Source organism: Plectrocnemia conspersa, unplaced genomic scaffold (genome assembly GCF_051122295.1).
Source record: "Plectrocnemia conspersa isolate PC_06_02 unplaced genomic scaffold, ASM5112229v1 ptg000011l, whole genome shotgun sequence".
Classification (NCBI taxonomy): domain Eukaryota; kingdom Metazoa; phylum Arthropoda; class Insecta; order Trichoptera; family Polycentropodidae; genus Plectrocnemia; species Plectrocnemia conspersa.
In genome coordinates this window covers 15,725,539-15,739,181 of record NW_028277175.1, presented here as the reverse complement: position 1 = coordinate 15,739,181, position 13,643 = coordinate 15,725,539, and the positions used below count along the sequence as shown (strand labels likewise).

General features: G+C 27.1%; 1 protein-coding gene across 1 annotated transcript in view; it reads left to right on the top strand.

Moving 5' to 3' along the window:
* LOC148229657 (uncharacterized) overlaps positions 1-13,643 on the top strand; it is a 197,835-nt gene that overhangs the window by 30,979 nt on the left and 153,213 nt on the right. The gene's annotated exons all lie outside the window — the stretch shown is intronic.

Here is a 13,643-nt window from a genome sequence, read left to right as displayed (position 1 = left end):
TATGATGATCGATTTCGGTAGTTCTCAAAGTTGCGGTCGTACGACCATGTACTATTGTTTGTGAAACATGTGTATAATGCGGGTTGGTAATGGTCGGTCATTATACTCGCATGTAGTTTGCTCGATATCTTCAGTATACTACTATAAAATACATGTGCAAACTTTAAAAGACGGTAGTATTAAAGTTTAAACTCTTAAAAATCACTTCATTAGCATTTTATTTTATAATAGTATACGTATTAAAAGCAAATTTTCTTTTCCTTTATATGTTCGTGTTCTTCAATTATAGTAATATTTATTGATTTACTATATTGAATATTTTTATTATTTTTGTTAATAATTATGGCATATTAAACATTGTATATGTTAGTGTAGTGAACTACACTAACATAACTGAATACATTTTCACCGGTATATATATGTTTTTACTAGCGAAAATATAATTTAACTAAGGGTGTTAATTCATTTTACTTTAGCTTAGTGCATATTCACTTTGATATTGTATGAAAAATTAATTATTCTGCTTTAATTACATTTATAAATAAAAATAAATTATTTTACTATAATTACAAAAAAAAAATATATTAATATTTGTAATAATTACTTTTCACTATAAAACGAATACTTTCCATGTTGTCACTTTAGCGTGTGGTCTACCGTTACGTTTCTAATTTAGAGTGCAGTCTACAATCAAATCTGTCGACAGTTAAAAAACATCCATTTGTTGTTAGAACCAAAACCTAACCTAAATGAATTAATCAAGCTCAGAAAAGTATTAAATGTATAGTTCAAAGTATTCGAAAGCTAAGGTTCTACCAAGTGCAAAGTGTCAAATTTAAAGTAGGAACTTTCCTAATTATAGTTCCATGTTCCAAATGCATACTATTTAAACTAAAGTTCACTTATATATTTCCCATAAACTAATAAGCGCAAGTAAATTTACATGCTGCTATAAACTTTCGTTGAAACTCAATTTCATAGTTGCTAAACGTTGCTGTTCAAGACCCAACCTAACTTAAAACGAATAAACTAAACCCAACTTGATATAATGACAGTTCTAAGACTACTGTTTTAGAACTTTCGTTAGACTAATTAGTTTTGGTTATGATTGGGTTTGGTTGAATTTATTATAATATTGTATTATTTTGCCTGTAAATTTTTAAACATGTGAAAATACGCGTACCAGATCATTCATATGCAAACAAATACAGCTTTACTGATACTGAGCAGTAAATTTGTTATTCAATTGTATGATACATTTTAGCTTGCGTTAGTGAAATTATATTTACTAATTTACTATTTCCTCATAAGTCACGATCACGTCCTCTGTTGATGACCATGAGATCAAGGACGTCCACATAAGCCTACTCATTTATGGTTTTCACCATCTAGCTCCTGGTATTTAATTATTTAATGCCACTTACAAGGGGCTGGTATGGTTCTTTTATTTTATGATTTTTTACTTTTTTTATTATTCTGATATTTTGTGAATTTTTTTCATATTTATCTAAATAAGCAGTAAACCACTTTGTGGTATGCCAAATCTTGCGGTTACTGAAATATTTGTCTTCGTATTAATCTTTAACATTTTCTCAGTTAAAAATATACTTATCGCTTTCTCAATGAAATGAATTATCTTATGCACTTTTAAATTGTAGTACATAATAAAATATATAATATTAATAATATATTTTTTTATTATTAATAAAACAAATATATATTAAACTGTAAATTTTGTGCGATATGAGTGTCGAATGCGTCTAGACGAGCTTTCACATAGTGAAATTTTAGTGAAAATAGTAATATATTTAATATAAATACATATATTTATGATACGAACGTATGTGAAGTGGTTTTCATTATATTATACATTTTTTTTCTTATTTTTAATTAATACCTCTTCTAGATTTTTTCTTGGTAATTTCTTAATAACTCTAAATAAATGACAATATAAGTTAAAAATATATTGCGTATTAAGTATAAATACAATAAAAAAATAAATATAAATACATTTGTGTATAAATGTGAGTAATATATTAACTCCAAATAAATTGTATTAAATATAAAAAACTTTTCCCAGCGGAATAAAAGTAATTTATTTTGATTTATATTTTTAGCTCGGCATCAGAAGCAATGTTTTTAATATTATTACAATTATTTTTAAATTATAATCTATTTCACAACTTGTGTTATTTATATTTTTGTAAAAAAATTGTTCATAGTTTAGAGTGCGATCAATAACTTATAGACTTTTTTCCCTTTCTTTAATTTTACGATTAAATCTGTTAAATAAAATAAACTTATGTTATATATTAAAAATAAAATAAAATGTAAGTTCTATCGTTAATTACGCTTTTGACATTTTAGCATGTATTCAAGGATTAGCTTTGAAAATGTAAATCAGGGATCCTTAACACGCGGCCCGCGAAGCGAATTTTTGTTGATTTTGTATTTTATGCGTGAAAAAGTCAAATCATAATTTAAACTTTGCAATAAAGGAAATAAATACTCAAAGAGGACCAAAAAATGTGTAAGTTCTCATTCTTTTTTCATCATATTTTGCATTTTTTACTGATATTATCAAGCACTTAAATGAGATGGATTTAAAATTGGAATGCAAGCAACAGAATATTGACAATTATTTTGGTCATTTGAATGGATTTAAAAATAAATTAAAGCTGTTGGCTAATGATGTTTTTACATATTTTCTTAGTTGCAAAGAACATTTCGAGGAAATCAAAAAAAAAATAGGAAATATTATTTTCAATGAATTTTGGAAAGATTTGCAGACCTACTAACGGTAATATTTTAAAATACTTATTACCTTAAAAAAATAAAATAAAAATTCAATTAGGTCCTGATGTAAATCATAAAACCACATTAAATATAAATAAATATTTGCTATGAAATTGTAACAAAAAAGTAAAATATATTTTATAAAAATGATTTATGTACTTATATTAACCAATATTTTAGTAAGCATTAGAAATTTTATTGAATGATTTAATATATCTCTCTACAGAGTCTGAGCAAATAATATAATTTATTAAAGTGATTAAATTTTATTAAACAATTTCAATAAAAGTGTCCTCCAAAGTCGTTGGCTAAAAAGCTTTTACCGTTCTCGTAACTTTGCTATTCTGATATTTTGTCGCCCAAAGAACTCTAGCCTTCTCGCTGTATACCTCTGTGGTTAAATATACAAATATAAACTCAAAAACCGACACACGTTTATTATTCACAACGCAAACGCGCCAAATCCTTTTTGCGGGATTAAGTAAGTCGCACACGTAATACGGTTTAGTGCATACACTATGAACTGGGTTAATTATTAATAATATTAATCATACTGACAGTAGCAATGAGCTCTAAATATATACGTATATTTAATTATCTTTAAGGTATTACTGTCTGTTGAATTTGGTAAACATATAAATAAATATTTTCAAGGTTTGTTCATAACAAGTATAATAATTGCCAATGTTCAATCAAATGTATGTAACTTTAAATAAAATAAAAAAACTATTATTGACAATTATATTAGATTAAAAGTAACAGTTTTTTTTCTTAGAAATTAATTATAAATATAATTAGTGCCGTAACTAAAAATGTGAACATTTTTATATTTTGACATTCAATAATTTGTATCTTGCGCAGCTCATAATCAAAGTTTATTTGGTAATGATGAGAAAATGTATTCTACTGTGCCAAAATAATTTTTATTTTTTATAACAATTTATTGGGAAATTTTAATCAAGTTTTTAAACGTGTTTTTTTTTTAGTTTTTACCGCAAATTTTTATTTAAAGGGGAATTCATTAAAGTTGATTTATAAAAAAAAACAGTTTTTTTGTCAAAATTTATTTATATATTAGATCTATAAGATTTTTATGTGGATTTGTAAGTTTTTATGTAGATCGAACAAATAAAGCATTACTGAAAAACTTTTGTGTAGATAGTCCTGGAAATAATGTATCTGCTACGTCATATTTTAAATGTAATAAGAAAAAGCATTAAATTAACAGCAAAAATAAATTTAAAGAATATTATATTTTTAAATAAATAAGGGAGTTAAAATATATGTATTTATAAATTAAGCACATAACTAATTAAGAAGCATGGCACATTAAATATAAAAATACTAATTTACAGCGTTTTTAACACTCTTGTTTTAAATTTATTCTTGACATGGGTTTTTTTATTTTTCTAAAGCTGTTCTTAAAAATATATGCGTTTTATATATGAACATATTAAGGCTCTAACTTTTAGGTAGTTTAAATATGAAAAATAAAACTTTGGTTTAAAGTCATATTCATGTATCAATGTCAAGCTTAATCGTTCGTCAATAACGAATATTCGATATTTTAATAAGTATAATACAATTGAATGAAATAAAAATAGGCATTGAATTTTTGTGGGTAAAAGTCAGAAACTAAGATTTATGTGTAAACAATTGTTATATTGTATGTGTTTTGCCATATTACAATGTTTACTAACAAATGTGCTTAATAAAGTAAGTAGTAGTAATCCCACGTATTATTCTTTGAGAGAACAAACCTCTTAGCTGTGCGAGTTTCAGGTGCCAAAAACGACATTCGCAACATTTACAATGCCTAGTATAGAACCCAGAACCATTGCCAAAGTCAACCATAATCCTGTTGCAAACTTTAGCGCGTGTCGGCACAACGCGAATATTTGATATTCTAATTAGCCGAACGAGTAGATAACCCTGTGTCGGTGTCGGGGGTGTCTCCGACCCCATTCAATTTCTTCAATAGCGAAATTTAACTAATCGGATACATTTCAATCGATTAACCCTACCAAAAGGCGATAGGATCTTATTAGGGACTCCGAAGCACAGTATGCGGTGACCCGTAATTCGACCGCTCCGTTTCTACTGAGTTTATGCCACCGTCACAAAAGGGTTAGCCCTTTGACGTTGGCTTTGCCGAATGAACGGAGTATTGCGTTGTATTTATATAAAAGGAATATTTAATATTAAAATCCTTCCTGGCATCGTAAGACAAACAAACGCTCCAAGTATTTAAGATCTTTTAACTGGTTGTTATTAAAATGGCTGACTCGTAGAATTTCATTATCGTTTACGCCGCTTTATTATAATATGAGACGAAAATCGTTTTACGTGATATTGAAGATTGTGCGAGAAGTAATCTCTCGCAGCTCGCAGTGATCAAGTTAATTAAAATATCTTAATTATTTCTCATATGTGTACATATTGTATTTTCTGCAATAGCATTTTAAAATTTATATAATACGGTATTTAAATACCATATCTTTATTATGGTATTCTCCATCTTAAGATTTGTTCAATTAAGCTATTTAAAACCAGCACGTTAAGTTGGTGACTAATACCTGAAAGACCTGGGTTCGAATTAAGCTGTGATGGGAATCGTGTGCTAGGGTGCCAAATAATACAAATGTCTAGAATTTTTTTTTCAGGTATCTGTAAATGAAATAGTGTCAAAAATAGACGTTCAGTTCTCTTTCCATTTCTTTAAGAATGTAGAATTGAATACGTTTGGAGTTTACGATTTACATAAAAATAAGATAGCTCAATCTTTGTTTGCATATGTCAACAAAACAACCATATATCATTTGCATATAAACACAAGTTTATTAAAAAACATATTTTGAACTACAGTATCCTAAATCTAGGTTAATAGTGTTATACAATGTTATACAATGCGAATGAAGCTAATAGTATATACATAAAAAAAACAACAGCTGAAACGCGTAGCAACTTAAAGTATTTTACAAGAAACGCAATTAAAAATATGTAATCAAGAAAAAACCCTAATGAGATTCGTCCCACAAAGATGCAGTGTTTCGCAAAAAAAAATGTAGTGACTCAAGCAATTTATATATTTATCAGTAATTGATTTTTTTATAAATTTTTATTTAATGCATATTTAAAAGTAGACTTGTAGAAAAATAAAATGTGGATGGTCAAGATTTGCTTATTCACGTATGTCTTATGTACGAAAAAAAAACTTATGAGATTTTCGCACGTTCAAATTAGGGTAATTGCGTAGGGGCCAAAGCGAATAAATAAAAATAAGCCCATCGTTAAAGGGCGAAACTTTGCAAAACGTTCGTTTTTATTGTTCTTTATGATTTTATTATTACAATGCTAACGTGGAACAATTTTGTTGTTTATTTTGTGTTTGCTTTGCCTAAATTACAAATTAAATAAACACAGTGAGATTTTTGCATAAATGTGTTTTTATATGTAGTATCATAATATACATACATATTTCCTGTATACCTGACAAAAAGGCCGCCTCGTGTTTGTCCCCAAAACGCAATTGGTGTGTGAAACAAATATTATCCGTGCATGGTAATTATTATTTCGGATCGATATGTTTTTATGTCGGTGGCATTACTGCAATGTTCTTGATTTTATACCGAGATATTTCGGCTGGATCACACCAGCCATCTTCGGACGAATTCAAGAAAGTTAGTGTGATCCAGCCGAAATATAGCGAACATCATTAATTCTTGCATATTCATGATACGGTTTTACTTACTTATAAATAGAAACAAGTTAGCAATGATTTTAGAAGCAAATTCTCCGTATAGGATTTGACGCGACCGTTTTAAACGCAAACTGCAAAAAAATGTTGTTCCAATTAAGGTTTGGAATGCTTTGACACATCACACGAATACCATCGAGTGCGGCAGTATTGTGAACAAAGTAAAAAAATGGCTTTTATTTAAGCTAGCCTTGTATCTTTACTGCGAATATCCCTCGTATTATATTACAATTTCAAGATAGGATTCTATTAGATTTTTCGAGCGAATTCAAGTCAGATAACTAAATGGAAAAGACGCCATAAATTAGAAAGGTTTTTCTCCCTTTCCGTAAACTTTTCGAGATTTAAATTCGAATTTGCCCCTTTGGCGGGCTTAAGGTTTTATCTTTAATTAAATCCCCACGGTAGCATTGCGATAAATTGTTCGTACACTGTGCCGAAAGATGACCAGTACTCTAATGGGGCTTCAGGGACACTTACAGCGAGCAGTTATAATTTTTCATTTTTTGACGTGCTTAAAATTTACAACAGCGACTCTGCATATGGGTGCTGAAATATGTATCATAATAGAATATTGCTTTGTTTGGGAAAGAACATAAAATTCATATGCGAGGCAGTATTTATATATCATATTTGTTGTAATACTGTCTACGTCTATTACTACGGCATTACAACAATGGAGTATATTTTGAATAAGAATTTAATATATTAGAATATACTAGCATTATTATTGAACTCGCCTTAAAGGTCATCGGTTTTTTATAAAAAAATATCGTGTCTAAGAGAGCAGTTTGGATATATGATTAATTTACGTTTTTATATTTTCTAAAACTTCTTACTCAAATTATTTATATATGTATGTGTATTTAATTTTATTAAAATATATGACAATAAATTATTTTATCGCTAAAACAAATAAAACCATTTTTTTAATTAAACTGAAATGATAATTGCAACGTTTTTGCTACCATTGATTGATTACACTGGTCGTTAAAATGCAGTTTTTGGGGCCTAAGTTATTTTTTTTTTTTTCGGATAGACACGATTTCCGTTTAATTTCAAATGCCATTATTTTATAACTTTCAATTGTTTGTATTTATTTTAATTGTATTTTCAGTTAATTATAATAAACAGTGATATCCTCTAATAATAGTGAATCAAACATTTTAATTCAAGTGCAAGTTTTCATTTTGAGTTCATGACTTAACCACTCTACTGCAGTAAAGTTCACAGTGCCTCCGTCGCTAGTTTCCAGAGTATTCAGAAGTTTAAAACTAAACGTAATTAAATTATTTTGATTTTCAATTAATGCCGATGTTTCTTATATTTCCCATTTTTAATGTAGAATCCAGTGATACATAAAATTAGTGCTCCTTTTTGCATCGTCATCAATTATTTTCGCTAATCTTTTCTTTATATAACCATCAGTAACTGTATCAAACATTCGATAATTAACCTTTTGAATAGTGAGTTAATTTATACACAATTTTAATTTGTTAATATATACTTGGATTTGAGTTAGTTTGAGATATTTTTACATAATTATTTCGGTTTTTATTTGTTTATTATTATTTTATATTGCATTTATAGTAAATAATATAAAAAATCAGTGATTCTCGACGTTTTATTAGTTTAATTTATTTTACTCCTTTTTTGTATTAGTTTTTTTTAATAATTTATTTTAACGGTTTTCTTTTAATAAATTTCGTTAATTTATTTTAGATAATTATTATAAGCTATTCGGATTTTGTGTTTTTTTTTTATGTCAACATAGAGGGTTGCAATATTTTTTATAAAATTAATTTAAAATATTTCTATAATATGTTAATCTATTTCGTAATCTTTAATTTATTAGTATTATTTTCTATAAAAATGATATTAAATTTTAATGTATTTTATTTATTATTTCTTCAGTTATATATGTACATATATTTATCTAGCGTAACTTAAAACAGTGAAAGATCGACCACCGTACATGTACGGCGATACTCATAGGGTTAAGCGTGATTTTGCGTTTTTGATTTATACAAATCTAGTGATAGTAGTTCTTTGGTAATATAAAATTCGTTCACAATTTCTCAAAAAAAGTAGTGGCGTATCTGTAACATTAGTGCTTTTATCTAAAGCTATAGAATTTGTATGTTTTTAGGACAAATTATTTAAGATTTTAATAAAATTATCTTTAGTAAACGAATTTGCTTTGTTTAAAAATAAAATTTGCTACCACATAACTTGCTTTTACTAAAATATTTTTTTAAATAGTTGTGGTTCAGACGTACGATATTTTAAATCCTCAATTTTTTGTATATGGTACATTTCTTGCAATGAATTAAAGTAATAAAACATATTGATTTTCACAATTAGGTTTATTTTATGTTTTTTTAGCTAAAAACCATACAAAAAACATTAAAAATAATACTAATTTCATTTTTACCAATATTGGTACGGGGTCACATGAACGAGTGTGGTTGGCTGCATATCATAGCAAAAATATTGTTTTTATTTTAATTTTCGTGATTTGTTATGATTGACATGCATCTGGCACCTCTTCCGCTGTTCATGCAGTGCGTCATAAGTTGGTTTTTATACTGCACACTTGTTGCAGAAGATTTTTATTGCTTACATTTTAATTTACTGAATCGATCTTTTTATTACAAATTTTGTTCTATGCCTCGATTTACACGATATTTTCTGCAACGTATTTACTGCATAAATAAAGGGATAAGTTACTATTGATTGGAAGAGCAGGATAATTTTATTTTACGTTAAATATATAGCATATACAAAGGTGAGTGCGAACCCCTAGGAAAAAAATGATTCTGGGCCTCATGTCAAAAATGGTATTTTATATATTTTTTAACAGTCATATAAATTCTTGTATAAATAATAATTGGTACGAGCTAACCTTTTATATGCTATAAATAAATATAAAATTAGCCACCGTTGCGATATATTGTCTGAAGTCATATTTTATGCAAAATATTTTAATTAGGTATTAAAAATTATTAAACATATCTACTCATAATATTTACCACATAATTGTTCGTGTTTTCTTTGCTGCTCAGTGTTGCCATATAGCGAATTTCCAGTCCAGGTCAAATTTATCTATAAAAACATTAAATTTATATAATTCAGCTGGTGCTGTTGTTGATTTATTGTTCTATTATAAAATTGTTCTTGACAAAAATATGACATGTGTTAAAAAAAAATTAATTAGCATAAATTTTCATATTAACTAGGTTATTTAATATTTCTTACAATTTTTATCTAGTGTATTGCAGTGAAATAATTCTTTGAGCTATATTTATTTCTATAGTGTCTATAGGATTAAAATTAGTGATCAATTTAATTATAATTCTGATTAATGGACCACCGCAGATTAGGTCTGAATATCATTTCCAAAATTAATTAAAATCTAGCTAAGTCGTACATATACATATATGGTCGCAAAAATTCTTTAAAAAATTTCTAAATTAAGTATATAGATTATCATAATTATATGTTTTAAAAAAAGGTTTAGGCTTATTTGTGGATTATATTTATAAAAAAAATGCTTGTTAATATGCAACATTATGCAGATTATATTAACATTAAGAATATACAAAAAATATTCACAAGTGCAAATTCTTAAAGCAATTTTTCTTATTACTAAAACATAAGACCACACCACATTTTTCACACATTGTTTGTGAAATCAATATGGGCAAATGATCAATATGGGCCAGTGTCTAAAACTGCATGTTTTGTTTATTTTATGCAACTATTACAAAAAATAGAATTCAAAAATAAATAAACAATGGCAGACTTACATTTTTGGAGTATATAAATTATTTTATATACATTAGTACCAATGAAAACAAATGTTGAAATTCCCAAAAATGTGACACATCTGCACCCAACGATTTTTTTAAACGCATTATTACGCGTACAGAGACATCTATCGGAATAATTTGAAAACACAATGGCTCGGCGTTTGTTACACATATGTAACACTATGCAATTGAGTTCCGTTCATATCTATCTATTAATATATCGGACATATTTTTATTGTGAAATAATAGTGATATAATTGTTAATGGTAATTAGTTTATGTAATTGTCATGCTTAAAACATATTGAGGTTGAGAATAATACGAATTTTCAACAGCTTTTAATTAAATGAATCTAGAAATTATTGAGTAAAAAAACTAAAAATTAAATAGATGTACCTATATTGAAACAGACGGGTTATTTAAAAAACCCAATTTGACGTATACATCACACTTACTGTAAAATATGTATATTTAATTGCTCATATGAAACATGTATATTTTTCAGTTAATGTTCAGTGTAAAGCTGAACAAAAAATGTGTATTGAAAACCAGCGAAACCTGTACGTCTAAAGAACAATACGTTCTATACACAGTAGTTAAAAAACCTCATTCAAAAAATGAATTTAAACCTTCGTTTTCAACAGAATATCTGCCGTTGCGTTTCAATTGTTTATTTTTTACCCTCTCTGTTTGTATGTGGTTTTATACGCTTATTTTATGCATAGCACTCCGACGTAACAATTCCAAACCATTTTTATTTTTATCATAAATATTGCTTCAATTTCACTGGATGTTATGTTAATACACAAGAGTCTCTCTACATTTGCATAGTTTCAACGTCTACCATACACGGTAAGTTGCGCCGTTAACGAAACGCTTCGAATTTACTGTTACTGTAACGGCGTTCCGAAACCATTATTGGACCCTAGAGGGATGGGATATCTCCCGGAAACTTATGAAATCGTGTAACGCGATCTCACGAACGAGACTGACAAATGTTCGTATGACTTGTGACGGTTTCTCTCGGTTACCTACCGATTGTCATATTTCGTAAAGTCGCGTGATTTGATTACATAATAATAACACGCGGTAACGCTTCTGTATATCAGTTGATATACAACATTCCAGTTAAACAGTGAGATATAGCATATGTTTATAGGTATTATGATTATCTTCATAGAGGTTAAAGATGACAATCGATATCATAATATATATTTGTAATATTTTATTATATGAGCCGTTGATTTTAAAAGTGGGGCAAGTCCATCTTATGCTATTGTTTGTGTTTGAACTGATTTAAAAATGTTAGTATGCAATAATAGATTTATTTTAAATGTTTTTATATTTATTAAAATTTCATTTCCAATTATTATATTCGCGCTATTTAAACAAAAAACACGTTTTTAATCGGGCCCAATGGATTTAACTCACTTTCAAAAGTAATGATTTTATGAAAATTTTGATTTCCTGTTTTCAAAAGTTTAATTGTAATAAGAGAAAATAAAATATATCTTTACTTTTCTATTTTATTTCAAAATTGTGAATTGATTAAAAACAAAAATTGTAAGATAATTTCTAATGATAATTAGCATTCTTTCTTTTTAACAAAATGGACTTGCCTCGCTTTCAAAATCCTCGGCTCATATAATAAAAGTATTAAAGTGACAAATTTAATAGAGTACCTTTGTACGTGTGTACATATATCTTATTATTAAGCGTAACAATAACAATTGCACATTTAGGGCTATCTTACCACTGGGAATATATTTCATAAGCCTTAAAAAATTACCTCTTTATTTCAGCACAGTTATTGCATGATTATTTACAGCAAAGCGTTACATTTTTATTGTTAAGGTATCATTTTATTTTATCGTAACACTTCGCACCCACTCCTTTAATCTTATAAGGTTACATTGTTATTTTAGGAGTTTGTATTGTTGAATGTTAAAAAATAGAACTAACTCATATCAAACTTGAATTGTACTCTTTAAAATATTATTAAAGCAATATAAATTTACCGAAATTTTACTACTAGCATTCAAAAACAAATACAAACATTGTAGATGTATAAGGTAAAAGTTTGATGAAACGTGTTAAAGAACATCACCTTGGAAAAGGTTAGAAATTATATTTTCTACTGGCAATGAAATAATCAGCTTTGTGATGTACAATGTCTTTTGTCTAAATGGTTTAATTGTTGCAAACTTTATAGACACGTTTTATTGAAATAATTTAATTTATGACAATGTACATACACGTGTATTTTAAGGTAAATATGAGATAAAATATAACATTTTCTTCTATATACATTTATTGACGCATCCTTTCACGCCCTTTCTTTTGTGAATATGATTGATGTGAAAGACGAGTCGATAGCGTATTATTGTGAAGTTGTATTTTCTTTTAAACCCAGCTAAGTGCCAATTTAAAATGTTTCATAGTGGTGTAGTAAATTATTTATTGTTAAAGTAAATCATATGAGGTAAAAGTACGATTTGTCTCATGTACTATTGGAATAAATTTTTACAATAAATGTTTTCAGCTAATAAAAAAATATTTTTTTTATTCACTTTAAGGTTTAACCTGATACGCTTATTATTATATTTTTATATAGTATTGTTTCAAAGGGCATTTATAAAGCTGAAAACATTATATTTATTGTCTTGCTCAGTGGCTTGAATTGTAGAACCGTCTTTAAAGAATTATTCATTCTAAATCCTGAGTTTTTTATTTTTATAGATTTTATTATACTTATACTATTTATTTTATTATCTTAATTAAGGGCAATATATTAAAATAATATATTATTTCTAGTATAAGTATTATGGTTTTATACTACAATACTATATGAACAAATAAAACATATAAATTGAATGCATTTCCATATACATCAGACAAGCGCTTTTTGGTTTCCCAGTTATACATGTACATAGTTGATTTCTATGCTGTTTTTTTTACATTTTTCACATGTATTGTAATATATATATATATTAAATTAGAACCAATACGATATTATAAATATCAATATAAACTTATTTCGTGCCGTAAATAATTCATATCGATATTGAAAAATATTCGGAAAAGTTTTAATGTAAAATTATGCATGAAGTTTTTTGTTATACTTTCAATTTATCTCTGAGAAAGTGATACATCAATGTCTGGTAATTTAAGTGAAGCAACGATATCGTATTTTTTATAAATATATCTAATTTGTCATTTAAAATGAGCAATATTAATATTTTTGACGTGTCCAACTTATCATTTTAATAAGTACGCTTA